Genomic DNA, 26,365 nt, shown 5'->3' with positions numbered 1-26,365 from the left:
TATATATTCAATTTTACTTGTTTATTTTTTATGTATGTTTTTATGTTTTTTATGTAGGGTTGCTTACCTCTTGTAAAATTTGTTAAAAAAAAAATTTGAGGCTCTCTGATTTTTTTTTTTTTTTTTTGTGATGCACAAACTATAACTAATTTAACAATAATTTATCTGTTTGTCAATTTTTTATTTCCTAAAATGTAAATTTTCTGTCTTTGATGTGCCATATTTTTCAATTTTGATATATATATATATATATATATATATATATATATATATATATATTAGTGGTGGGCAGCGATTACAATTTTTAATCGCAATTAATCGCATGGCTTTCTGCGATTAATCGCGATTAATCGCATAATTGTTGGGGGGGGGGGGGGGGGGGGGGGGAACGCATCAACAGCATGTATTGCCTTTCAGTGATATTCCAGACTGGAAGTACTCCGGTGATAAAAATAATTGCACGTCAGTGCTTCCAAACAACTGTGTCCTTCTCAACCCCACCATCTGAAGACATTTAAAATGAAAATGTCCATGGAAAAAACCACTACTTTTACACGTTTATGTCCCCACCAGTGTATTTACAGTTGTGAGTGACTGACAGGAGTCTTAAGCCCACTAATCAGTACTAATACTAATAAGCCCAATAATATGTGATCTTCAGTTGTTCAAAGCAAGCAAAAGGGGCCCTGAAGTGGTCAGAATAAGTTGCACTAACGTATGTTTTGTCCTTTCCGTGTTACCGTAGTCAGTTCGGACATAGAACTAACAGACATGTTTCTTTCACTCTGTTTGTATGGCCCCAAAAACGTTTGCCTGTGAGTATTTTATGTTCAGTTGTTGTAAGAATGAATAGTATCAAATATCTCTGATGTGAGCCTTTGTTGCTGAATAAAAAGACGTAAATTTTTAATTAACCTGTAAATGCTAATCGTTAGCGTGTCTATGGATTTTCCCATTCAAGTTAGCATCGAGATAAAATGACTGCTAATACAACATTCACATCGTAAATGAGTAAAGGTTTGTTCAAAGGCTGGCATATTGTACCTAAACACAACCAGTGAATTTACATAAACTTAGCATGAGCCTGCATAAAGAATTAGCAACCCATCTCCGACTGCTTGCATAAACAAATTAGCTTAAACATCAGCATTACTTGTAAAGTTCGCCGGTTTTCTCCTCTCAGCCGGCACATACACACAGCACCGGTGTGTGGACCGGCAAAATAAAAGCATGAGTTTCAAAATAAGAGTCCGTATGTATAAATCAATTAAGACTTGCTTGAAAGGCAGAACAATAATAAAACAGCGTTAACGTGAGATAAAAAAAAAATTGTCGGCGTTAGTTAATGAATGCGTTAACGCGGTAATAACGTGTTAACTTGCCCACCCCTATTATATATTAGGGATGTCTGATATTGGCTTTTTTGCCAAAAATCAATATGCCGATATTGTCCAACGCTTAATTTCAGATTCCATTATCTACCAATATTGCTGCCGATATATGTGGGATATTAAACTAATTTTAGGTAACATCACATATCTCCTGTCATGGAATTAACACATCATGCCTAATTTTATTGTGATGCCCCATTGGATGCATTCTCAAATGCAACAAGGCTTTCAAAATGTAAACACTGTCTGTGCAAAGAATACATACTTCAACTTAAGTTGTGGAAAAAATGCCATATTTATTTATTTTCTCTCCCTCCCTCCATGAGTCTATTACAGTGTGGCAACTCTACTGTGCAATTTTGAAAACTGCACATTTCTTTCAGCTACAAACAATGCTTCACTTACGCGTCGGTAAATGCCGATTAAATCAAGGCATTATTTTATCAGTTTTAATGATAGGCAAAAAACCCGATAACAATATTCACCAATATTACATTTTTATGCCAATATCGGGCCGATAATATCGGCCCTCCGATATTATCGGACATCCCATATATATATGTATATATATATATATATATATATATATATATATATATATATATATATATATATATATATATATATACATATGCTGCATATAATATATATAATGCATATGCTGGTGGGTTTTTTCTCAACAGGGGGTACAAATTCATGCAACGTATCAAAGAAACGAATAACAAAGAATACGTTCAGTCATATGTTCCATCACTAGCTTTACATACACTGGGTCTATAAGTAACGCACTTTTGCTTCGTTAGCTAAGCATCGAAGTTGTCTTTTTTGGAGAGTTATTAAAACCGGACTTGTTTTCATGACTGCCATGGACAACCCCCTGCGGCTCGCTTCTCATTCACCTCAGAGGTATGAATCAGTAGGGACTCGTTGTCAATCTCCAGTTCTCCCTCGCACAAACCACTTGGCGAGGTCCAATTAACATCTCTCACATTTCCACGACTTAGCGCTGCACATGAAGGGTGAGCAGGTCTGACAGGCTCACCGCACACTAATGTTTTATCATTGCCACACATCAGGGTTTCTCTTTGCACTGTGACACGGGCAGCTAGCTGACGTGACTCCACTTTTGTCTCTGTCAGGATAATACATGGTTTTGCAGTTAGCGTCTATGATCTACCGAAAGCAATATATTATGAAAGGTAGTAAATGTTAGGTTTCACAAGACTGCACTTGTATAATATGACAAACAATCCTCTGAGGTTGTCAGATAAACCAAAAATTGCTTTGACAAAAACATGAAATTCTATTATTACTATTATTACGAGTGTTTTTGTCAAATTATGTATATTTAGACAGGGGCACTGCAATCAATTGTGGGCCCCATGAAAGGTAAACATCATGGACCCTTCATAGAAATCAATATTTTGTCGATCTGTCTGAGGTGGGGGGGTATATAAACGTGGGGGTATGGACTATAACTGACGTAGCTTATGCTGCACTGTAAAAAAAAAAAAAAAAAAAAAAAAAAAAACCTGTAAAAAAAATGGTAATATTCCAGCAGCAGGGGTGCCGAAAAAATACTGTTAAATAATGGAAAATAACCATCTCATAAAAATACGGTAATTTTCCATCATTAAAATACAGTTTTTTGCCCTAACTTTACTTTTTAATGTTTAACAAAAAATATTTACATGCATTAAAACAATCAAATTACCTACGAATATATATATAAATAATTTTCAGTGAGACTAAGCTGTGCAATCCACTGATAAAAACTGTATTTGGACAGTTTATTAGTGCTTATACATGTTATACATTCACAAAAATACATTTATTCAACATTTTTGTTGTGAAACCTCCTGTAATTACACAAGATATTTGTCAATTAACAAACAAGTCTCGTTAAACTTACAAAACAAATACTTCTAATATGGTTAATTGTCAGTAATTTTATCTCGTTTTATTTTTTTTTTTTTTTACAGTATTAAACTTTAAATTAACAGTTTAATTTCATAAATAGAAAATAAATATTTGTGAAATTATGATACATTTGCAAATGTATTTTAACTGTATTTTTCTGTGAAAAAAGACAAAAAATTATTTTAAAAAATTTTAATTTTCTAGTCATACACAGTTACAGTTTTTTTTGCGTTATTTTACATTTGACATGTAAAATCACAGTCTATTTTTGTCATTTCATTGATATTTTCCTGTATCTTAAAAATACAGGAAAAATCTGTAAAATAAACAGTAAAATTCTGTTAAATTGCAGATTTTTTTTACAGTGTGGCCTGAGATAAAACTGAAACCTAACATACTTTTCATTTGTTCTGGTTTCTAGTAATTATATTAACACCAGCTGATCTACTTTTGACAGTTCTAGTTCAGTTTTCTGTGAATCAATTGTATCCATGTGTCTCCCCCAACTTCCCCCCCTTCTCCCCGTCTTCCCCAGTTTCTCTCTCTCTCTTTTTTTCTCCTCCTTTACTCTCTCTCTTTCACCCCAACTGGTCAAAGCAGACGTCCATCCTCCAGGAGTTAGGGTCTGCTCCAGGTTTCTGCTGTTAAAGGGAAGTTTTTCCTCACCACTGTCACCTACCACAAGTGTTTACTTCTGGAGGATTCTGTTGGGTTTCTGTAAATTGGCTTGAGAGTCTGGTTCCAACCGGTTCTATATGTCGAGTGTCATGAGTAGGGATGTAACGATTACCGGTATAACGATAAACTGCGGTAAAATTGCAGACGGTTAGTATTACCGTTTAAATTCTAATTATCATGATAACCGTGTTCGATTACTGCACTTTTTGGGGAAAACGCCTATGTAAAGATCTGCTTTTATGTCAAATATTAGAGTATAGTTTGAATTTATTACAATTTTAATTGTATATACCTAATATTTGGAACCAATATTCACTTTTAAAGTATCTGAAAAGGTTCATTAAGCATCTGTGTGTTATGCAATAAATTATATACATTTTTCAAATTGGATTTTATATATTTTTTGTGTGTTTTTTGTCCTTTTGTGTTGATATAGTAGGTTAAAGTGAAAAAATAATAGGGAGATGAGATAGATGAAGTTCTGCTGAAAAAAAGATATCAAACATGGGTAGAGTAAACATTTGTTTATTCAGTATATAAAGGCAAAATCAAAAGTACTGAAAAACGGACGAAATAGACTCAGACCACTAAAGGTTAATATTTGAATGTTTCTGCCAACAGAAAGTGCATTGTGCCAATTTTTTTTTTTTTTTTTTTTTTTTCAAAATACAACTTGGTTAAATTATTTCAGTGTCTGTATTTGTACTTTTTGAACATTTTGAGCACAATTTCAACAATATTGTGATAATAATGATAACCGTGATAATTTTGGTCACAATAACCGTGATATGACATTTTCATATCGTTACATCCCTAGTCATGAGAGGACTTTTGTTATGATTGTTATTGGTGCTATATAAATAAAATTTGATTTGATTTGACTTTAACGTCCAACTCCCGACTTCTATGCCTCTATCATACAGCGGATCTTACACGAAATTTTCACAGCTTCCATCCTTCCAACCCTCCAAATACTGGGCCCCATGAATTTGTCATGTTTACCCCTTCCCTTAACAGCACCCCAGTATTTAGACTTACTATATCTGTATGCTACATATGGATGAACTGAAACTAAAATATCCCAATGGACATTCTTCCAACCAACCAGTATCAAATCACCTATCAGTAACCTCAAATTTAGCTAAACTCTTGCTTAAACAAAACGCCAAGTGTCTACCGGGGTATTGAAAAAGTGCCTAAAGCTCAGAATGTAAATCTAGAGGGGGTTGAGTATGATAAAGGGAGTGCCCAAGTGAATAAGACAGACTTTCCCTTGAAGAAGCTGAAACCTTCTGAATGTGACCAAAAGCCATACCCACCAAGAGATGCTTTTGAGCTGAGAACAAAATAAAATACTCGGAGGCAGCCCTCAGGATCCCAGCAGAAACGCACAGTGATTACATAATGAAAGTTCATCTTTAAGAGCTTTTTTTTTTTTTCTTTTAAAAAAAAAAAGGGAAAGTCTCTAAGCAAACACTTAAATGTGAAATGGAAATCCAACCCATCTAATAGTACATTAACTATTCATGCAGCATATTGCCAATCAAATGGTTCTGGGGTTTGCAAAGGCAATCTTCTCATAAAACACTGGCCAAATATGCAAAAAGATAAAATCTTGTCTGATTGCACTACAGTGTCATGCTTTCTTCTTTTACCGTCATGTTTCTTTCATGCTACATCGTACATTTAAGCTCCTGAATCTTAATGCCTTTAGTCCCTAAATACAACACACAATCAGGATTATATTTACATATAATTCATGTCTAATGCCCGGTGCAACCTCAAGCTACACTAGAAGTCTTTTTGTATGATGTCAGATAGATCAAATGTATGTACAAACACTGGAAAGGGTGATATTTGTATCGTTGGTAGCAAGGGTGGAAAAAAATAGTCGAGTTGCATTTAATTTTCCAATATTGTATCCATACGTAAAAATGTGTGTAATATTTAAATTAGCATTTTACACACAAAGACTCGCAGAAGGCTCAGAAAAAATGATTAGACCACCCTTGTTTTCTTCTATTTCTTGTTCACTTTAATACCTGGTCCAACGAAAGGTACATTTGTTTGGACAAATATAATGATAACAACAATACTAGCTCATAAGAGTTTAATTTCAGAGCTGATATCTATCCATTTTCCATGATTTTTTTGATAATAACCAAAATCATTTAAGTTCTAACATCACTATCTATGGCATTGTACTGACAAAAACTGCACTTTTAGGGATTCCATGTTTTCTTTCCTGTCTGTTTTAGTCACATGATACACACAGGAGTTAGTACTCAACTGCATGATCATTGTTTTTGATGACTTTTGATGGTCTAATAGTTTTTCTGCATCTGTATTTGTTGTGTTCTAATGACTACGAGGGAGCTGATTGGTAATCTATCGTCAGTCAACCAAATGCTACATTTCCACTACGTGGAACCAGCTCAACTCGGCTCGATTCTGTATTCCTGGAGACTGTTTCCATTACAGGATACTACTGACTTTACAGTACCTGGTCGTCATAGCAATGCGGCGCATTATTTTCATGTCGTCTGCTCAGAGAGTTGCTGAAAACTTGCTTGTTGCGTGTTGTCTCGTCTGAATTTTTACGTCGGCCACCAAAGACTGAATCTCCTCGACCAACCATGGTGTAGTTTTGGGCTGTTATCATGTGGATTAATGTACCGCTATATTTACTGTCCACTTCTGCATCTATTTTTTGTAAAACGGCAGGTCACAGAGAAAACTGTCTGACCAGTCGGTGGTCTGCTGTGTTATACGTCACGGTTTAGTATCGCTTGGAACCTCGGCAGAGGTGATACCAAAAAATTAGTATCGGGTACCAGATTCCAGGTCCTTTTTCGTAATGGAAATGCAAAAAGGCCGAGCCGAGTTGAGGTGAGTTGAGTCGAGATGGTAACATGCAGTGGAAACGCAGCATAAGTTGAGACAGGAAGTAGCACACTGGTGGCTAATGGTGGATACCTGGCAGTGAATACTAGAGCCCGACCGATTAATCAGCCGGCCGATTAATCAACATCGCCCAATATGTAGCCAATATATTAACGTTTTTTGCTGCACGGCGATTCTGTCGCTCGCTGCTCCTGTGTGTGTGTGTGTGTGTGTGTGTGTGTGTGTGTGTGTGTGTGTGTGCTGGCCGGAGAATAAGTGGAACTTTAAAGCGAGTTAGTTTCACTTTCGCTCCTGCTCGGACAATGACGCTACCACCCCCCACACACAATCACAGAGCTACACCCCCCCCACGCGCTCTGACAAGGATGGACTGCTTACCCCCACCCCCCACCCCGGCGACACCCCCCTCCCTTGTCTTATGAAGTATTCACCCCCACACACACACCCATGTCCGTGCACTTCCTGTCTACCTCACAGTTTCATTCTGCAGGCAGGCCTGGGTGTTAATAGTGTAGGGGAGACTGGGGACAGTTGTAACACAGGTCAGTTGTAACTCTTGCTATTGCTCCAATCAGGAACAACTTAGGACTCACCTAATTCACTCTGCACATGCTCAGTTTAGTCCTTAGTCCACATAAGAAGTTGTAGTGCCGTGAGGCAGACACATCAAAATTTGTGAGTGAAAACATAATTGTGTGGTAAGTCATATTTTTTGCTCTAATTATTTGATTTGATATTATTATCTAACTGATTGCAAAGTTTGCATTTGAAAGTTGTGTAAATTATATTTGTGAGATAAACAAAGATTTATGCAACTGTTAATCCACCTGTCCACAATTATCTAATATAAGATTATTATATCCTGTGGAGATCAGTGTTCTTATTTCATATATCAGCCAATATATCAGTTATCGGCCAATATCAGATATCGGCTTTTTTAGCCCCCAATATCGGTATCGGAATCGGCCCCAAAAATCCCATATCAGTCGGGCTCTAGTGAATACACTAACTGTGGAAACCTCAACAGTTTGACCAGCTACTGAAGCTCATGTTTCTCCAATAAAGATGCTCAGGACATGCCCTTTTGGAGCCAAGGTCTTCACCCCTTTGAGTTTACATTATTCCATCGGACCTATCAACCTAGTGTTAATTTGACCAACTACAACACATAATCTGACATCAAAATCTCTCTCTCTTTTTTTTTTCTTTAAATTTCTGCTCATAATTGTCGAACACTAGTTTAGAATGTCTACCATTTGTAATTACATACATTTATAAGAACCTGTAATGTTTGTAGTATTTTGGTTTTTTTTTACATTCTGTGAGCTCTTTATAGATGAGTTTTCTTACCAATAGATTTGTTCCGTTGCCTATAATATGAAAATATATTGCACTGCAACCCTTTTATCATGTTACACTGCATTGCCAGACTCTTGCCAGCCCTAATAAGGAGAGTTTGAGCTCCAACAATGTGAAAATTGCACCAAAAAAATGTCATAAATCTACAATTCATGTACATATTGTAATAAAGTCTTACAAGGGTTGAGCAAAACATTTTTTTTTTTTTCCAGGACCATACCAACTGTAAGAAATAGAGAATTTGTGGCAAATTTTAGAATAACTATAGTTGCTTTTCCATTGGACATCTGCGCAAAACTTCACCGATATTTACTAAATGTCAAAAAAACAGAAGTGCATAATGTCGGTTTTTCCATTAAATCACAAATGCCTTGATTTATTTATTTATTATCGTGAGATGACACAAGAAGTCATTCCATAAACATGGCAATGAACATAAATATCATGTTGATTTACAGATATATTCATCATCATTATTATTATTATTATTATTATTATTATTATTATTATTATATTACCCCTCTATCCGGTCCTAAATTTAAAAATGATATGGTTTCCTGGTGTGTCCACACATACCGTGACATGTTTCTTTTAAAACTCTAATTCTTCACTTACTGTAACATCCACCAACATCCACTTTTTTTTTTATTCATCTGACTCTAGTTGCAGAAAACGATCTTTCCATTTCAGTTTTGCGTGATATACCATTTGCGCTACACCTGAAAAACCACCTCTTGCCATCGCAAAAACTTTTAATCGACCAGTGAGAGTTTAGCCGAAATTGTCATTTTTCTATTAGACACATTTTTATGCACAAGTTATATTTGCGCAATTTGAAGGTCAATGGAAAAGCGAGTAGTGAAAGCAAACAAGGAATAAAAGTAAAATTCATTAACATTTCAAAAATATTTATCAGTTCAAATTCAAGTGGAGGGATTAAAAATCAGTAAATACAGGGAAAAAAAACCTGTGTTTTCTTATTTCAGTCATTCATAGGCTGTTGGTTTTGGCAGATAACCAATAAAACATACACCACCCTCAACTCTTCATTGATAAAAGCAGTGATTTTTAAATGCATTTTAATAGTAATAACGATAAATGTAAAAATGCCCCGGCTCTGCACTGTCAAGGCTTTTAATAAAACACATAATTAACCAAACCATTTTTTTTTTTTTTATCATTTATCTTGATATTGTGAAGTCCAAGCCAAGACACACTAATACCATTATATAAAGATGTTTTCTAAGACTGAATGAAACTTTATAGTGCCCACGGAAATGATTGGCTGCCCTTTTGTTACTGACAGTGAAAGCCGGAGATGAATCATTTGAATGTTTTTCTACGGCATAATGAGGAAAACTAGAGTGCAATAATGTCAACATCATGCAGACTACTTTGTGTCCCTGTGTAAGCAATGAAAAGTAGTTACAAAAGCCGAATGCTACACGACAACGAGGCCGTAACGGTGTTTTAAAAGCAGGAGCCATGATAGTACCTCGTCCTACTGATACTTATATGTCAGGGATGTTCTTTTTTTTTTTTTTTTTGCTATGTGTGAAGTAAGAAAAATTAATTGTATCCCAAGTGTCACAATTTTTAGACTGATTAACACATGGGCTGCCACACAACTAGGGCAGTGTATTAGCAACAATTTGGTGATACGATACAAATCACAGTACTAGGATCACGATACAATATATCATGATTAGGGATGTAGCGATATAAAAATGTCATATCACGGTTATTGTGACCAAAATTATCACGGTTATTATTATTATCGCGGTATTATTGAAATTGGGCTCAAAAGGTTCAAAAAGTACTAATACACACGCTGAAATAATTTAACCAAGTTGTATTTTAAATAAATAAATAAATAAATAATAGGCGCAATGTCCCTTCTGTTAACAGAAACATTCAAATATTAACCCTTAGTGGTCTGAGCCTATTTTGTCCGTTTTTCAGTACTTTTGATTTTGGTTTTATATACTATGTAAAGAAATGTTTACTATACCTTTAATGTTTTAATTAATTAATGTTTTAATGTTTACTATTCCTTAATCGAGAAAAACAAGAATAACCCTAGATTCCTGTTCAGCACTGTTGCCAGGCTGACAAACAGTCACAGTTCAGTAGAACCCTCTATCCCACTTACTCTCAGCTGTGATGACTTCCTACAATTCTTTAACGATAAAATCTCAACTATTAGGAACAAAATAGATGAACTACTTCCAAATATTAGGTCTGACAAAGCACAGGCTACTAACCAAGAATCTCTTCTAAACCCCCCTACAATGTTAGATAATTTCACTACTGTAGATGGAGCTGATGTAGCATCTATCATTATGTCCTCCAAACCATCGACCTGCCTCTTAGACCCAATCCCAACCAAACTTTTTAAACAGACTCTGCCCCTAACTATTGACACAATTCTAACTATAATTAATACCTCACTAGTTACTGGCTACGTGCCACAATCTTTTAAATTTGCAGTTATTAAACCACTTCTGAAAAAACCTACTCTAGATCCTGACCTCCTGGTCAGTTACAGACCTATATCTAATTTACCCTTCCTCTCAAAAGTTCTTGAAAGAGTGGTAGTTAAACAGCTGTGTCAGCATTTACAGGACAATAGTTTATTTGAACACTTCCAGTCTGGCTTTCGTGCTCATCATAGCACTGAAACCGCATTAGTCAAAGTAACCAATGACTTGTTATTAGCTGCTGACGATGGTTTGGTCTCGATCCTGGTCTTATTGGACCTGAGTGCAGCTTTTGACACTATCGACCACAGTATCTTACTGCAGAGATTAGAATGGGACATAGGCATTAGAGGAGCAGCCCTCTGCTGGTTTAAATCCTATTTATCTAATAGGTACCAGTTTGTTAATGTAAACCAACAATCATCAACATATTCCAGAGTTAGTTGCGGCGTGCCACAAGGGTCGGTCCTCGGGCCCATTTTGTTTACACTATACATGCTGCCTTTAGGTAACATTATTAGAAAACATGGCATTAAGTTTCACTGTTACGCAGATGATACACAACTGTATTTATCGATTAAACCTGATCAGACCAGACAAGTAGATAAACTAAGTTCCTGTGTCCGTGACATTAAAACCTGGATGAGCGCTAATTATCTTTTACTTAACCCTGAAAAAACAGAGGTCATTATAATAGGCCCTAAAAATGCAAGAGACTCCCTATCTGACCAGATAGTCACTCTGGACAATGTGAGTGTAGCCTCTAGCACCACAGTTAGAAACCTAGGAGTTCTATTTGACCCAGATCTATCATTTAAACCACATATTAACCAAGCCTGCAGAACCGCCTTCTTCCACCTGCGCAACATAGCCAAAATTAGAAATATTCTTTCTAAAAATGATGCAGAAAAATTAGTTCATGCGTTTGTTACATCTAGATTAGATCACTGCAACTCCCTTCTCGTAGCATGTCCTAAAAGCTCTCTAAAAAGTTATCAACTGGTTCAGAACGCGGCAGCGAGACTACTAACAGGAACAAATAGAAGAGAACACATCACCCCTGTGCTCCAAGCCCTTCACTGGCTTCCAATTGAGTTTAGAATTAGATTCAAAATCCTCCTCCTCACATACAAGACCATTAATGGTATGGGCCCCTCTTATCTCAGAGATGCTCTGGTGCCGTACCATCCCAACAGAACCCTTCGTTCTCAGAATGCAGGTCTACTGGTAGTTCCCAGGGTCTGTAAAAGTACAGTAGGAGCTAGAGCCTTTAGTTACCAAGCTCCTGTTTTATGGATTCAGCTTCCAGTTAACATTAAAGAGGCCGACACAGTCTCTACATTTAAGGTCAGGCTAAAAACATTCCTATTTGAAAAAGCTTATGGTCAGGCTAGTTCAAACCAGACTAAACCCACAGTTCAGTCTAAGCTGCCCTAGGAGCAAGAATGCTGGGGGAAGTACAGGCACTGAGTCCTATCTCCTGTTTCTGGTTCTACGTACCATTCTGGTCTGCACTTATATTTTTAATATTTAGCCAACTTAGTTTGTGCAGTGCTATTCACCCGATGTCCCCTTTCCCCACTCCCCTCCGGGGGAGTGGCTACTTTTTCAGTTGTAACCACTTGGGAGCCAATGATGGCAGGATCTGCGCTGACCCATCTGTGTCCTGCCCTGTCCTGTGTCCTGACCCCCTCCCCCACCTGTCTGGATAGACGTCCTCGGCCTCACCACTGTGGATGGGCCTCCTCGCCCCTGCCTGTCTCATCCAGTGGGATGGACCCCCCATGTGTCCACCCTACTGCATCCTTGTAGACTAGAACTACATCTGCAAATGGACGTCCATCAGTCCTGCTGCATCTATAGCCTGTCCGTCCATGGGAGTGGATCTCTCCTTCACTGTGGTTCTCCCCGAGGTTTCTCCCTTTTCCCACTGGGTTTTGAGTTTTTCCTTGCCGAGAAGGAGGGTCTAAGGACGGGGGATGCCCTGGACACTACTCATTTTCTTGCTGTTCATTTGACTGTTGTTTACTCTAACTGACTCTGTAAAGCCCTTTGAGATAACCTTGTTGTGATATTGGGCTATACAAATAAAGTTGAATTGAAATTGAATTGAATTATACCCATGTTTGGTGTCTTTGCTTTCAACACAACTTAATTTATATCATCTGCCTATTATTTTTTCACTTTAACCTACTATATCAACATAAAAGGCTAGAAAACACCAAAAAATATATATAAAATCTGATTGGAAAAATATATATAATTTATTGCATGAATAATACAAAGATGCTTAATGAACCTTTTCAAAGACTTAAAAAGTGAATATTCATTCCAAATATTAGGTATATACAATTAAAATTATAATAAATTAAAATTATACGCAAATATTTGACATAAAAGCATAGCCTTACATAGGGTTTTTCCCCCGAAAAGTGTGGTAATCAAACACGGTTATCATGATAATTAGAATTTAAATGGTAATGCTAACCATCTGCAATTTTACCGTGGTTTATCGTTATACCGGTAATTGTTACATCCCTAATCATGATACTGTAAAAAAGGCAATTTTTTGTTTGTTTCTTTACTTTTTTTTTTTTTTTAATGATTATTTCCATGAAGAATTGAATTACAACCAAAATATGCACAAATACTAAACACATTTTTATTTGATCAGAACAGGATCTAATGTTATATCACAAAATTTTCCTGTGTTAAAACTTAAATTCTGTTTTACAGACATTACAGTTTAAGATCCTGTTCAATTGTTCATGTTCTATTAGTGCATAACATAACACATAACAGAACATTATTTTTGTGCAATCCCAACAAAGGATCTAACATTATCTAATAAAAGAGTGTTAAATAAGAATAAATAAACTAAAACAAAAAAGAAAAATGATCCTCCACTATATGTGCATTTGAATAAATACCTAAAAATATCGATACAGTATTGTGAAATGAAATATCGCGATATATTGCAGAACCGATATTTTCTTACAGCCCTAGACACAACGTCTCAAAACCCAACAAGCTGATGGAAAACACCCCTGCCTTTTACCACATTTGTCCTGATTGATCATTGCCCTCAGTCTGATTCTCCGTGATCCAGAAAGGTCTGCGGGACCTTGTCGTTTCGCAGCCTTTACCACAAATCAGGATCAATATAGTCATATAACTCAAACAGTAATGCTGCTCAAAATCGGTTTAACTGGACATCAGGTCATGTGGATCATAGAAAATAGGTGCACACAAGAGAATAAAAGCAATGGCGGTGTTTCAATGTCACTATCAATGAACCTTTAAACGGCATGGCACAGTAGCAACGTATCCGCTGATATGATTCCCTAGGTGGTGCTTTAAAGGAAATTAAGGGGTTTCTTTCGGTGTAAAACTGGTGAATAATATCTAATCAGTGTTTCAGCAGTGTTGTACAAGTGCTGATATGTTTGTTTGTTTTTTCTCCACCATTAAAGAACTTTACAGGAGGTATATCTGCTAACAATAAAAATACATACCTATGGCGGTCACATCATGAAGAGTGTTACACAGATAATTGCAGTTCAAGCCATTATTTTCTATTCTGTTCAATCTATACCAATACAAGAGTTTTACAACAGTGGATTTATGCTTGGGTTTTCAAACTGGTTTGATACGAGGCCAGGTTTTATGAGGTCAGGTTTTACTACCATGTGTCGTACTGTCACTCGTCAGATGAGAGGAAATGAGACTACAAAAGCCCGTGACTTTTTGTATTATCTTGACCATTTTACATCCGTCTTTTTCACCTTTTAACTGTTCTAAATAGCATTCTTATTCTGTTTTCACATCTGTATATTATATTAGTTACATATTTTACTCATTACATTTGGGGACCCCATAAAACAGGTCAATGGGCCGTTTTGTTTACCAACCTTAACTTACGTTGCCATGTTGTTTTGTTCTGTTCTTCTCTATCAAATTTACTAGGGGTGTGCCAAAAAAAAAAAATCAATTCATATAAAAATAGTGATTCTCATTTACTATGATTCAGAATCGATTTGAAATGTCCCGAAATCGATTTTAAAAAATAAAACAAATCCACCAGCAGTCTCACGCCATTAGCACAATTAACAGTTAGGGTTAGCGATTAGCGGCTAGCACAATTAGCAGTTAGGGTTAGTGATTAGTAGCTAGTGCGATTAGCAGTTTGGGTTAGCGATTAGCATGGTTAGCGGATAGGGTTAGGTTTAGGGTTAGCGATTAGCAGCTAGTGTGACTAGCCATTAGGGTTAGTGATTAGCGGGTAGGATCATGAGGATCCTTTGCACACCTATAGATTGAAGGGTCAATGGGCCATTTTGTTTCCCAACCTTAACTTTCGTTGCCATGTTGTCTTTTTCTGTTCTTCTCGATCAAATTTACAAGGGGTGTGCCAAAAAAATTGATTCATATAAAAGTCGCAATTCTCATTTACTATGATTCAGAATCGATTTAAAATGTCCCAAAATCGATTTTAAAAAATAAAACAAATCCACTGGCAGTCTCACGCCCTTAGCACAATTAACAGTTAGGGTTAGTGATTAGCGGCTAGCACAATTAGCAGTTAGGATTAGCGATTAGAAGCTAATGCGATTAGCAGTTTGGGTTAGCGATTTGCACGGTTAGCGGCTAGTGTGGTTAGCGGATAGGGTTAGGTTTAGGGTTAGCAATTAGCAGCTAGGGCGATTAGCCGTTAAGGTTAGTGATTAGCGGGTAGACTGGAGTAGATTATGAGGATCCTTTGCACACCTATAGATTGAAGCAGAAATCATTATGAATCAAAATTGTTTGAATCAAAAATAGATTTTGAATCGAATCAAATCGTGAGATAGTAAAAGATTCCCACCTCTAATATTTACTGTTTGGTTATTTAGCTTCATGTCGGGTTAGCAATGCTATCATTTGCAGAACTGATATGTGGGATTACAGATGAACCTGGCGATCAAAATTAAAGCTTGATGGGATGAAGATGCAAGTTGTCACACTGTTAGGAATAACTTCTTTCTGAGTCCCTTTCTTTCTTTTAATGTCAAATGGAGAAACAAAGATGTAACGGCAATGAACAGGTAAAAGGGGAACTGTGTGAGATTCTTAATGTAGGTGTCAGGGTGCCATGTTTATTGCAAAGACGGTGTGAAGCAGTCATTTCCAGAAACTCGAACATTGAGGGAGTTTCCTGTAATCTCTTTGAATATCTTAACTTTTAATGGCCGCTGCTCTTTTCGTCACCTCCAATCAGCTCTGGTAAGACTAGCTATCTGTTTCTTCATGATCTTATTCCAAATGAATGGCTGCTGCTGCTGCTGCTGACAAGAATTTAAAACACTATATCCGTTGCATATTTAACGTGCGAAACCCTTTTTTTGTGTGTGTACATGTAGCGTGTAAGCATATATACATTCCTATCAGGGTAGCATGTCTGATAAGAAATTTAATGACAAAATTTCAAGCATCATTTATCTCTGGAAGCCACACAATAGCATCACACTGCAGCATAAAAAGTGGGGATTATTTTACCTTGTCTTGTCCTGGATTTACAAGATGGCAGCACTGACAGAAGAGTTTAGTGCACGTCTTACATAAAACCGATAAACTGGTTGTGTTGGTTGGCAGACAGACCCGGTGAATGACCACTTTTTGTTTGCTACGTTTCGAGAGACTGTTCGGAGGGAAGCATGATTCATCTTTTGAATGGTCCTTTCACTGAGCTGTTGGAACAATAATCCGCCGTTATCCTTTCTCTGTCTACTCTACTAGTGAGATGGGTGAGAGTATTATGGTACAATCACACTGCGGCTACCTGAGTTGAACTATTTAGCCATAAACTGTCATTTCCTCACAGAACCTTCTTGCGTTCAGGATTGATTTAGTGCAATTAACAGAAAGCTGCACAAATCAAGATGTAGTAAGTGGCATCTCAGCTAACAATTCTAATTTCCCGAAACAAAACACTGAGGTGTTTTCTGTTGGAGCCTCCCTGCATGGTTAACACCTACTGTACATCATTCAACACCTTCAGTTTGTAATGAAGGCTTTATGTTTCTGGGGGGTTTTGGTACAGAGTTGTGTCTACAGCAGTGTTTCTCAAAGTTTTTTGAACAAACTCCCCTTTTTGTCATCATGAGCCTCCTGCCACACCCCCACCCCCAAATTGTTGTTGTGGTGGTGTTGGTGGTGGGGAGGGGGGGGAGTGGTTTGCCATGGATATAACATGCTGCTTGTTATTGACACTGATGTCGTGTTTCCACTATGTGTTACTGGCTCGACTCAACTCGACTCGACTTGAACCTGGAATCTGGTAGCTGGTGCTACTTTATTATGCCGCGTTTCCACTACGAGGAACCAGCTCAACTCAGCGTGGTTCGGCTCGACTCGGTATTCCTGGAGACTGTTTCCATTACAGGACACTACTGACTTTACAGTACCTGGACGTCATAGCGATACAGCAAGTTATTTCCGTGTCGTCTGCTCAGAGAGTTGCTGAAACTTGCTTGTTGTGTGTTTTCTCGCCTGAATTTTTACATCGGCCACCAAAGACTGAATCTCCTCGACCGATCATGGTGTAGTTTTGGACTGTTACCATGTGGATTAATGTACCGCTATATTTACTGTCCATTTCTGCATCTGTTTTTTGTAAAATGACGGGTCACAGAGAAAACTGTATGACCAATCAGTGGTCTGCAGTGTTTATATGTCACGGTTTAGTATCGCTTGGAACCTCAGCGGTGGTGATACCAAAAAACTAGTACCGGGTACCAGATTCCAGGTCCTTTTTCGGAATGGAAACACAAAAAGACTGAGCCGAGTCGAGTCGATACCACGCAGTACTTTCTTGGCCGAGGTTCCAAAAAAGGTGAAGAGATATTAAAGTGTGACATGTTAACACTGCAGACCACTGATTGGTCGGAAAGTTTTCTCTGCATCATTGTGTCATCAATACGCGACACGCCATTTCAAAAAAAACAGATTCGGAAGTTTACAGGAAATATACCAGTAGGCTAATCTATGATGACAGCCCACAAAACGACACCGTGGTCGGTCAAGGAGGTTCAGACATTTCGGTCTTTGATGCCAATGAAAAGATTGAGCGTGAGCTTGACGGGGCAACACGCAACGAACGAGTTAATCTGCAGACGTCACGGAAATTACATGCAGCATCGCTATGACATCCAGGTACTCTAAAGTCGGTAGTATCCTGTAATGGAAACGGTTTCTAGGAATAGTACCTGGTACCCGAGTCGAATCGAGCCGGTTCTACGTAGCAGAAACATGGCATCACACAGACTAATCCCAACCCAATTCGGTCTCAGCGCCCCTCTCTCACCTTTCTCATTCCAAACGCCCCCCAAACAATGTCCCAAAAGACACAATTCTAATGCTGCCTTATGGGATTATGGGATATTACGTTAAGAGTAAACTTTGGTCACATAAGTAAAGCATACTGTGATACAAACCTATATGCCAGTTTTAAGTGCTGAATACCCATTTGGGAAAACTTACTGTTCAAAAGCAATAATAAACTACTCCTCCGCAGTTCAATGCGAGAAAGGCAATGGAGTATCACTGCTGCACTGACTTAAAAATAATACACCATCTATACTGCCAGCTGCCTCTTTTGGAGCCAATAATATTGACAGTTACTACATTTCTTACATTGTTGAAGTTTGCCATCACGCTGAGCCAGAAATGTCTTTTCTGCTGCAAGTGCACTGTAATAAGCGCTATTTAATAATTGCAGAATTGTTGAGTTGACACAACACTTTAGGGTAGGGGTTGGATTACTGGTGTCGAATAAGGGATTCGGGTGATGAACACGTACAGTTTAGCCTTTATGGACGTGTCATGAAGTCTGGATCGTATATCAGCTTTTCAGACACTGTGGAGTGGAGACTTTTTCAGAGTTTCTGTTTTCAGTAACTGTGATTATGGTGTAATTAGCTATGTGCCCTTAACAGAAACCACACATTCACAAAATTAGATGAATAGAAACAGACCAGGGCTGCCTTTGTCCTTTAAGAAGATCTGCAGGCTTTGACCTGTCTACTGAGGGGATTTTGATTTTGACTATGAATAGATTCCAAATATAAAGGAGTTGGGAATGATTATTTTAATGCAGGGGTGTCTGGGGGCTAAATCCGGCCCACCAAAGGGTCCAAACAATAAAGACATTACCAATCAATCATTTTAGTTCAGAGGCCATATATAACCCTAATTTGGTCTCAAGTGGGCTGGACTAGTAAAATATTTACATTATAATCTATATCATAAAGGGAAGTGGACTCTGTTTGTGTGTGTGTCTCGAACATCACACAACATCTGGAAAGAGCTGACTGCTGCAGTTTGGCATACTTATAGATTTTTGGTCAAGGAAGAGACTAACGAAAACAACAAGTTGATAGCACCAATATTTTGGGAGATATTAGTAATTTGGGAATACAGGGTGGGGAAGCAAAATTTACAATGAACATTTAGTTGTTTTTTCTCAGCAGGCACTACGTCAGTTGTTTTGAAACCAAACATATATTGATGTCATAATCATACCTAACACTATTATCCATACCTTTTCACAAACTTTTGCCCATATGAGTAATCAGGAAAGCAAACGTCAAAGAGTGTGTGATTTGCTGAATGCACTCGTCACACCAGAGGAGATTTCAAAAATAGTTGGAGTGTCCATAAAGACTGTTTATAATGTAAAGAAGAGAATGACTATGAGCAAAACTATTACGAGAAAGTCTGGAAGATACTATTAAAGAAGAATGGGAGAAGTTGTCACCTGAATATTTGAGGAACACTTGCGCAAGTTTCAGGAAGCGTGTGAAGGCAGTTATTGAGAAAGAATAAAAACATTTTCTGTGATGTAAATTTTCTTGTGTCAAATAAATTCTCATGACTTTCAATAAACTAATTGGTCATACACTGTCTTTCAATCCCTGCCTCAAAATATTGTAAATTTTGCTTCCCCACCCTGTACAATAGCCTTATAATCACGTTGCTGTGTCCATGACAGTTGACGGGAAGCGCAGTACCACGCTGCATGACAGGAAATGAAGTTAAAAACAGGGACAACCCATTTACTAACTTCAGTCCCTAGATATCAGTATTAATATATTCAAGGTGCTATTTGTTGTGTGTGTGTGTGTGTGGGGGGGGGGGGCAGGGAATCAACCCCCCCTCTGGTTTTTGCATCTCTACTTCTGCTCAATTAATTTCATTCTTGGGAGGACAACCAACCAATTCAAATTACAGGCAAGATGGGACTGAGTTTTCTTCCACCTATATCCTACATTACTGGCACTAACGTTCACCTGAACCGAACTGTCGGCAGTCTCAGAATTCACAAAAATCCCCATGCACTGGGGCGCCGTAAAGGGGGGGGGTAAATGTGGCAAATTCATGGGGCCCAGCATTTGTGTGTCCAGTGGATAAAGGTTAGAAGTTGTGAAAATTTCCTGTAAGATCCGCTGTATACTAGAAGAATAGAACCCAGGAGTGGATGTTGAAAGTATGTAAAGTTTACGTTCATTTCACGTTAGTTATAGACCACACCCCCATGTATATAACTGTTGCCGCACCCTTAATATATAATTGTTGTTGGAATTTTAAAGAATGATTTACCAAACAATTTTTATGTCAGTACTTATAAAAACTACCACATCTGGAACACGTGATTCCCCACAGGTCAACGCACTAGTTATCAGAAGAACCTACGAATAATGACAACTCCAAATGTTTTCCTCTTTGTTTTAGTGTAAAGGCATAATATTGTTAAAATTGCACCTATTTTTCTCAAGAAATGTAAAGAATAGTTTGTATATGCAAACGTTTTCATCATGTAATTCTACTTTTGTCAGTGTTATTATTATTCATGTAGCCCACATGAGATTCTATTGGACTGTATGTGGTCCCTGAATTTAAATGAGTTTGACACTCCCGCTTTAATGGAACCTTCCTACTGGGGTTATCCTTTTTTCTAAGATGCAGGGTTGTAAAGGTTAATCAATTTATGCTATAAGTCACTTATCAAACACATACATCACCTGCAGTACCTTGAACATGCTTCAGCCACTGTTTGCAGTGTGTGTTGAACAGTGTGTACTAGGCACCACAATGACAATATCTGTACAACACTGTAAAAATGACTGTAGAATTAATACCAGAAAGTTGTAAATTGCAACATAAAAAAACTATAAGTGACAATACAATGCAAAGTTGTTTATTTGAAAAGATTTTTGTGTTAACGATTGAGACAAATATAACTGTAGTTTTACAGGAAGAATATGTGAACAAAACCAGATTTGTATGTAGAAATGATGTATATCTATTGTTTTTAGGAAATAAAACTGTAAATTCAAAAACAATGTGGTGCTGTTTAAATTGTAAGACCATAATGTTGAAATGAGGGATATAACGATATGAAATTTCATATCACAGTTATTGTGACCAAATTATCACGGTTAGCATTATTATCGCGGTTTTATTGAAATTGTGCTCAAAATGTTCAACAAGTACTGATACACACACTGAATAATTTAGCCAAGCTGTATTTAAAAAAAATAATAATAATAATAGGTGCAATGTACCTTCTGTTGGCAGAAACATTCAAATATTAATCTTTAGGGGTCTGAGCCTATTTTGGCCGTTTTTCAGTACTTTTGATTTTGCCTTTATATACTATATAAAGAAATGTTTACTATACCCATGTTTGTTTGTTTGTTTTTTCAGCACAACTTCATTTTTATCATCTGCCTATTATTTTTTCACTTTAACCTACTATATCAACATAAAAGGACAAAAAACACAAAAAATATATATAAAATCCAATTTGAAAAAATGTATATAATTTATCGCATAAATAACACAAAGATGCTTAACGAACCTTTTCAAAGACTAAAAGTGAATATTAGATCTAAATATTAGGTATATCACATCAAAATTGTCATAAATTAAAACTATACTCAAATATTTGACATAAAAGCATAGCCTTACATAAGGTTTTTTCCCCAAAAAGTGCGGTAATTACACACAGTTATCATGATAATTAGAATTTAAACGGTAATACTAACTGTCTGCAATTTTACTGTGGTTTATCATTATGCCAGTAATCATTACATCCCTAGTTAAAATAATGGCATATTTGCTTATATAAAGTAAACATTTAACAATGTAACATTTAAAATTTGTAAATTAATGGGTTGGTAGAGTTGGTAGAGCAGCTCGTCTAATAACCAAAGGGTTTCTGGTTCGAATCTTGGCTTTGACTGCCCATATGTCCAAGTGTCCATGGAAGACACTGAACCCTAAACTGGTCCCAGTTGGACCTGGTGGTTTTGGAAAGCACTCTGGACACCATGAAGGTGTAGAAAATGTGCTAAATAAGTGCAGTCCATTTACCATTTAAAACCAGTGTTAAATCTACACGTTTAAAATGTTAAATCTACATGTTTAAAATGTTAAATCTACATGCTCCTCTTTATATATGTTTACAGTTGGATGTGTTTTTTACAGTATTGTTCTGGAAACCACAGCTGCCAGCTGTTTTTTTTTTTTTTTTCTGTAAAAACAGGATTTTTTTTACAGTGTATAGTTCAATTCTGTGATGACATACAGTATGATATGATATATGAAATTAAACAAACTAACCTTGCAGTAGTTATGTGATTACCACCAGTTAATCTAAGGGTAGTTGACAGCTGATGTGATTGCATAAACAGACCAACATAAGACACAATGATTACAATAATTAGACCCATGTCTTGTAAGTGGGAGTCTGCTTCTCACCACTGCATGTAATACCTTTGGTAAAACTATATGGATTTACTCAGCTTCAGGTTCAGGATTATGCTCTGCTTTCTTGTCACTGGCTTGAATCATGTTGTGTCCATAGAGCTAATTTGGCACTACTAGGCTTCTCTGTAGCTGTTGCATTTTACATATGCTTTCATGCTATTCCAAATGGTCCCACTTCCCCTAAATTGCACAATTTCCTTACTACTGCCTCCGATTCAAACACTAGTATTACAGCCTCTGTATAACTCAGTCAGCTGCCTGCATTTTGCTTTGAGCATGTCCACGGAGGTGATAGTACAACTGCTTTTAAAGCCAACACATGCTGCGTGCTGCCTTTCAACTTACCATGACTCCCCGATGCAACTGTTCTATGTTTTGGCTAATTCAAAGTGTATGACATTACTCCTGTGGTGCCACCATTTTATTCAACATCTCGCACATTTTAAGTATAGCTACGAGTGACTGATAATGGGTTATATGTGCTAACACTGCAAGAGGAATTGGCATCAAGGATTAGGCTACTAGTAGCTTCTCAACATCAACAACAACAAAAACAAAAAAGATCAATTTTCAAGACTGGCTATTCAAAAACAGGCAAAATGGCAGCCTTTCAACAGCTAAAACATTTCTTATTTCCCAGTGTTTTTCATTATATTTTTGGACTACTACAGTAAAAAAATAAGCAAATATTTGAAGCTTACACTTGGAAAGTCTTCACAGTTTCAATGATTATCTGACGAGTGAGAAAAAGCAGATTCACAGATAAATACTGTGAGGTTTCCCCAGTCCATTTTCACTATCTAAGAAGGACCACAGCAGGTAAAAATCAACCATGTACGAGCCACTACATAAGTCCCCTGGCCTCAATTTAAATAAATCATAACTCCACTTTCCCTTATCATACATGTACATCACTTTCACATTGTGTCCGTGGATGTAAGAGTCCATTCAGGGAGTCTAATCATTCCCAACAGTGCAGCCATTCTGTAACCTATTTAAGCTGTAGTATAAACAACTTGCATTGTCCACACCTTTTTTTTTTTTTTTTTTTCCATACAATGCAAACCTGGCAACATGTTACTGCATCATCTAACATGTGTCATCTTATTTATTTATTTATTTTTTACTCAACATTTACACATGCTATAATAATAATAATAATAATAATAATAATAATAATAATAATAATAATAATAATAAAAAGCAGCAGCTCACTATGTTCAACACAATCCAATCTGCAGCTGGCACGCATCTTCCAACAACAGCACAACATTGTCCAAATTTGTGCACAGATATCGGGGAATTTTTTTTTTTTTTTTTTTTTTTTTTCTCATGAGTGGGGCAATACACTTTCGGATTGAGGGGATGGGTTCCAGTGCGGAGACAGAAAGAGAGAGAGAGAGAGAGAGAAAAGAGCTGAAGCTTATAGAGAGGCTGCAGTCAATGAGTGGACTCCTGTTTCCTGCAGTGTGCGTAAATTTCAGTCTGGCTACACTGGTGCGGCACAGGCTTTTCAAAAGGGATCGGATAGCCTCCAAGTCCCACTCCGTTATAGCATCCTGTCTATCACTCATAACTCCACAGAGGCGCTAGGAACAACTACACCCCAGGACAAAATTAAATAATAATAAAAATAATAATAGTAATAAGAATAAAAAATCAGAGGCGCGCAGATCTACTCCTTATAGTCGGGAAAGATGCGCACTCCTCATCCTCAACCTCAACCTCTTTCCCTTGCGTTTCTGCTCAGCGTCTAGTTTCACAGAGCGCGCGTGCAAATGCGCACACGGACAGACAAACTCACCGCTTTACGAGGGCGCGCACGTGTTCTTTACCTTGCACGCGCGCCACGACTATTTATTCTGCCAGTTCTGGTTGCTGGTCGCGCTTTACACAATCACGCGCACAGGTATCAAGAAATAAAAATAAATAAATAAAACTTACACTTTCATTTAAACAGCACAGACAGGAAAAAAAAACTTATTCACCACAACCAACACTACCACCACTAACCCCCCCCCCCCCCCCCCTTCCTTCCTTCCTTACCTATTCGCGTGGACTCCCTTCAACGCACATGACAGCTGACATCAACGGCGCAAAAAAAAAAAAAAAAGAAAAAGAAAAAAGACGCACAAGTTTGTTCCTCATTTCCGCGCACAGTCTCTCAATTCCGTGTCTTTACCGCTGGCATCCTCTCCAGGGCAGAACTTGACTGCAAGCCTCGCGGAGAGCCGATACTCTCCCTTTCTCCCTGTGTGTATGAGTGTGTGTGTGTGTATGTGTGTGTGTGTATGTGTGTGCGGGCGACGGACGAGCGAGCCGAACCAGCGCGTGTGTGTGCGCATCTCTCCGCCGAAACATCCTCCAATCCTGCCCGGCTACTGCGGCGGCTCAGGCCAAAGGAGGCACCTGATTGGTCGGTTTTTACATCAATCCAAGGCTATCAAACTCGGACCTGCCTCCCTCTGTGCTTCTCCCCCCCCTCCTACCTCTCTCTCTCTCTCTCTCTCTCTCTCTCTCCATTATCTCCCTCTCCTCCTGTCTTTCTCTGTTAACACGTGATTGTATAAGATAGTGATCAGGAAACGATAGGTTATCCCTATCTCATTTTCTTACACACAGACACATAGATGTGGATAAAAACCAGCTTTTCCTGACTGTCTTCCCAATAGGATGTTGTAGCGAAGGAAAGAAGTAGAGGAACAAGTATATGTACATAAAAGTACTAATAAGACCAAAAAAATTAAGTATTAAAAGTCAGAGTAGTTATTAAATAGTAAAGTTATGCTTGTTATTGTTTATTTATTTGGTTCGTTTTACTGTTTTCAGGTACACATTGCATTTCATTGCGGTACAACTTGAAGGTTAATTTTATTTTAACCCTTTATCAGGCAAACAACTATTTATGGTAATTTCCGCACGCATTACAAGACAATAGTTGTCTGCACAAAATTTTACCCATATTTACTAAATGTCAAAAGAAAAGAAGTGCGTAATGTTAGTTTTTCCATTAAATCTCAAATGCAATGGTTTGTTTGTGAGAAGTCATTCCATAAACATGGCGACCAACGTAAATATGGTGTTGATTTACAGATATATTCATTATTATTATTATATATTACCCCTCTATCTCGAACTAAATTAAAAAATAATTGGGTTTCCTGGTGTGTCCACACACATTCCGACATGTTTCTTCTTCTTCGCTTGTTGTAACATATGTCAACATCCGTTTTTTTAACTCACCTGACTCTAGTTGTGAAAATAGGTCTTTCTGTTGCAGTTTTTTGTTATATACCATTTGAGCCACACCTGAAAAACCACCTCTTGCCTGCGCAAAAATGTTTAATCGAAAAATGAGACTTGGCGAAATTGTTGCTTTTCAATTTGATCAATTTTTATGCGCATGTTATATTTGCCCAATTTGAGGATCAATGGAATAGGGACTACTATATAGTGAAGTTGTGCTTGTTATTGTTCATGTGTTCTGTTCATTTTACTGCTGAAATGATAGGTTATCCCTGTCTCATTTTCTTACACACAGACACATAGATGTGGATAAAAACCAGCTTTTCCTGACTGTCTTCCCAATAGGATGTTGTAGCGAAGGAAAGAAGTAGAGGAACAAGTATATGTACATAAAAGTACTAATAAGAACCAGTGTAAAAACTACCTTAAGTATGAAAAATAAGAGTAGTTATTAAGTAGTAAAGTTGTGCTTGTTTATGTGTTTGGTTCATTTTACTGTGGTTTTCAGGTGCACATTGCATTTTGTTGGTTGATTGAAGGTTGATTTTATTTTAACCCTTTATTGGGCAAGAGGCTATT

At 37.4% G+C, this 26,365-nt stretch overlaps 1 protein-coding gene across 1 annotated transcript in view; it reads right to left on the bottom strand.

Annotated features, from left to right (window-relative positions):
• Positions 1 to 24,834, bottom strand: part of LOC115411443 (cadherin-18) — a 492,272-nt gene extending 467,438 nt beyond the window's left edge. The window contains exon 1 of the mRNA XM_030123571.1: positions 24,587 to 24,834. The gene's annotated coding sequence lies outside the window, so the exon portion shown is untranslated. The remainder of the gene's footprint in view (positions 1 to 24,586) is intronic.
• Positions 24,835 to 26,365: the final 1,531 nt, after the last annotated feature.

This window comes from Sphaeramia orbicularis, chromosome 20, assembly GCF_902148855.1.
Source record: "Sphaeramia orbicularis chromosome 20, fSphaOr1.1, whole genome shotgun sequence".
Taxonomy (NCBI): Eukaryota; Metazoa; Chordata; class Actinopteri; order Kurtiformes; family Apogonidae; genus Sphaeramia; species Sphaeramia orbicularis.
Note: the sequence above shows the minus strand (reverse complement) of the source record. Positions and strands in the feature narration are given on the sequence as shown.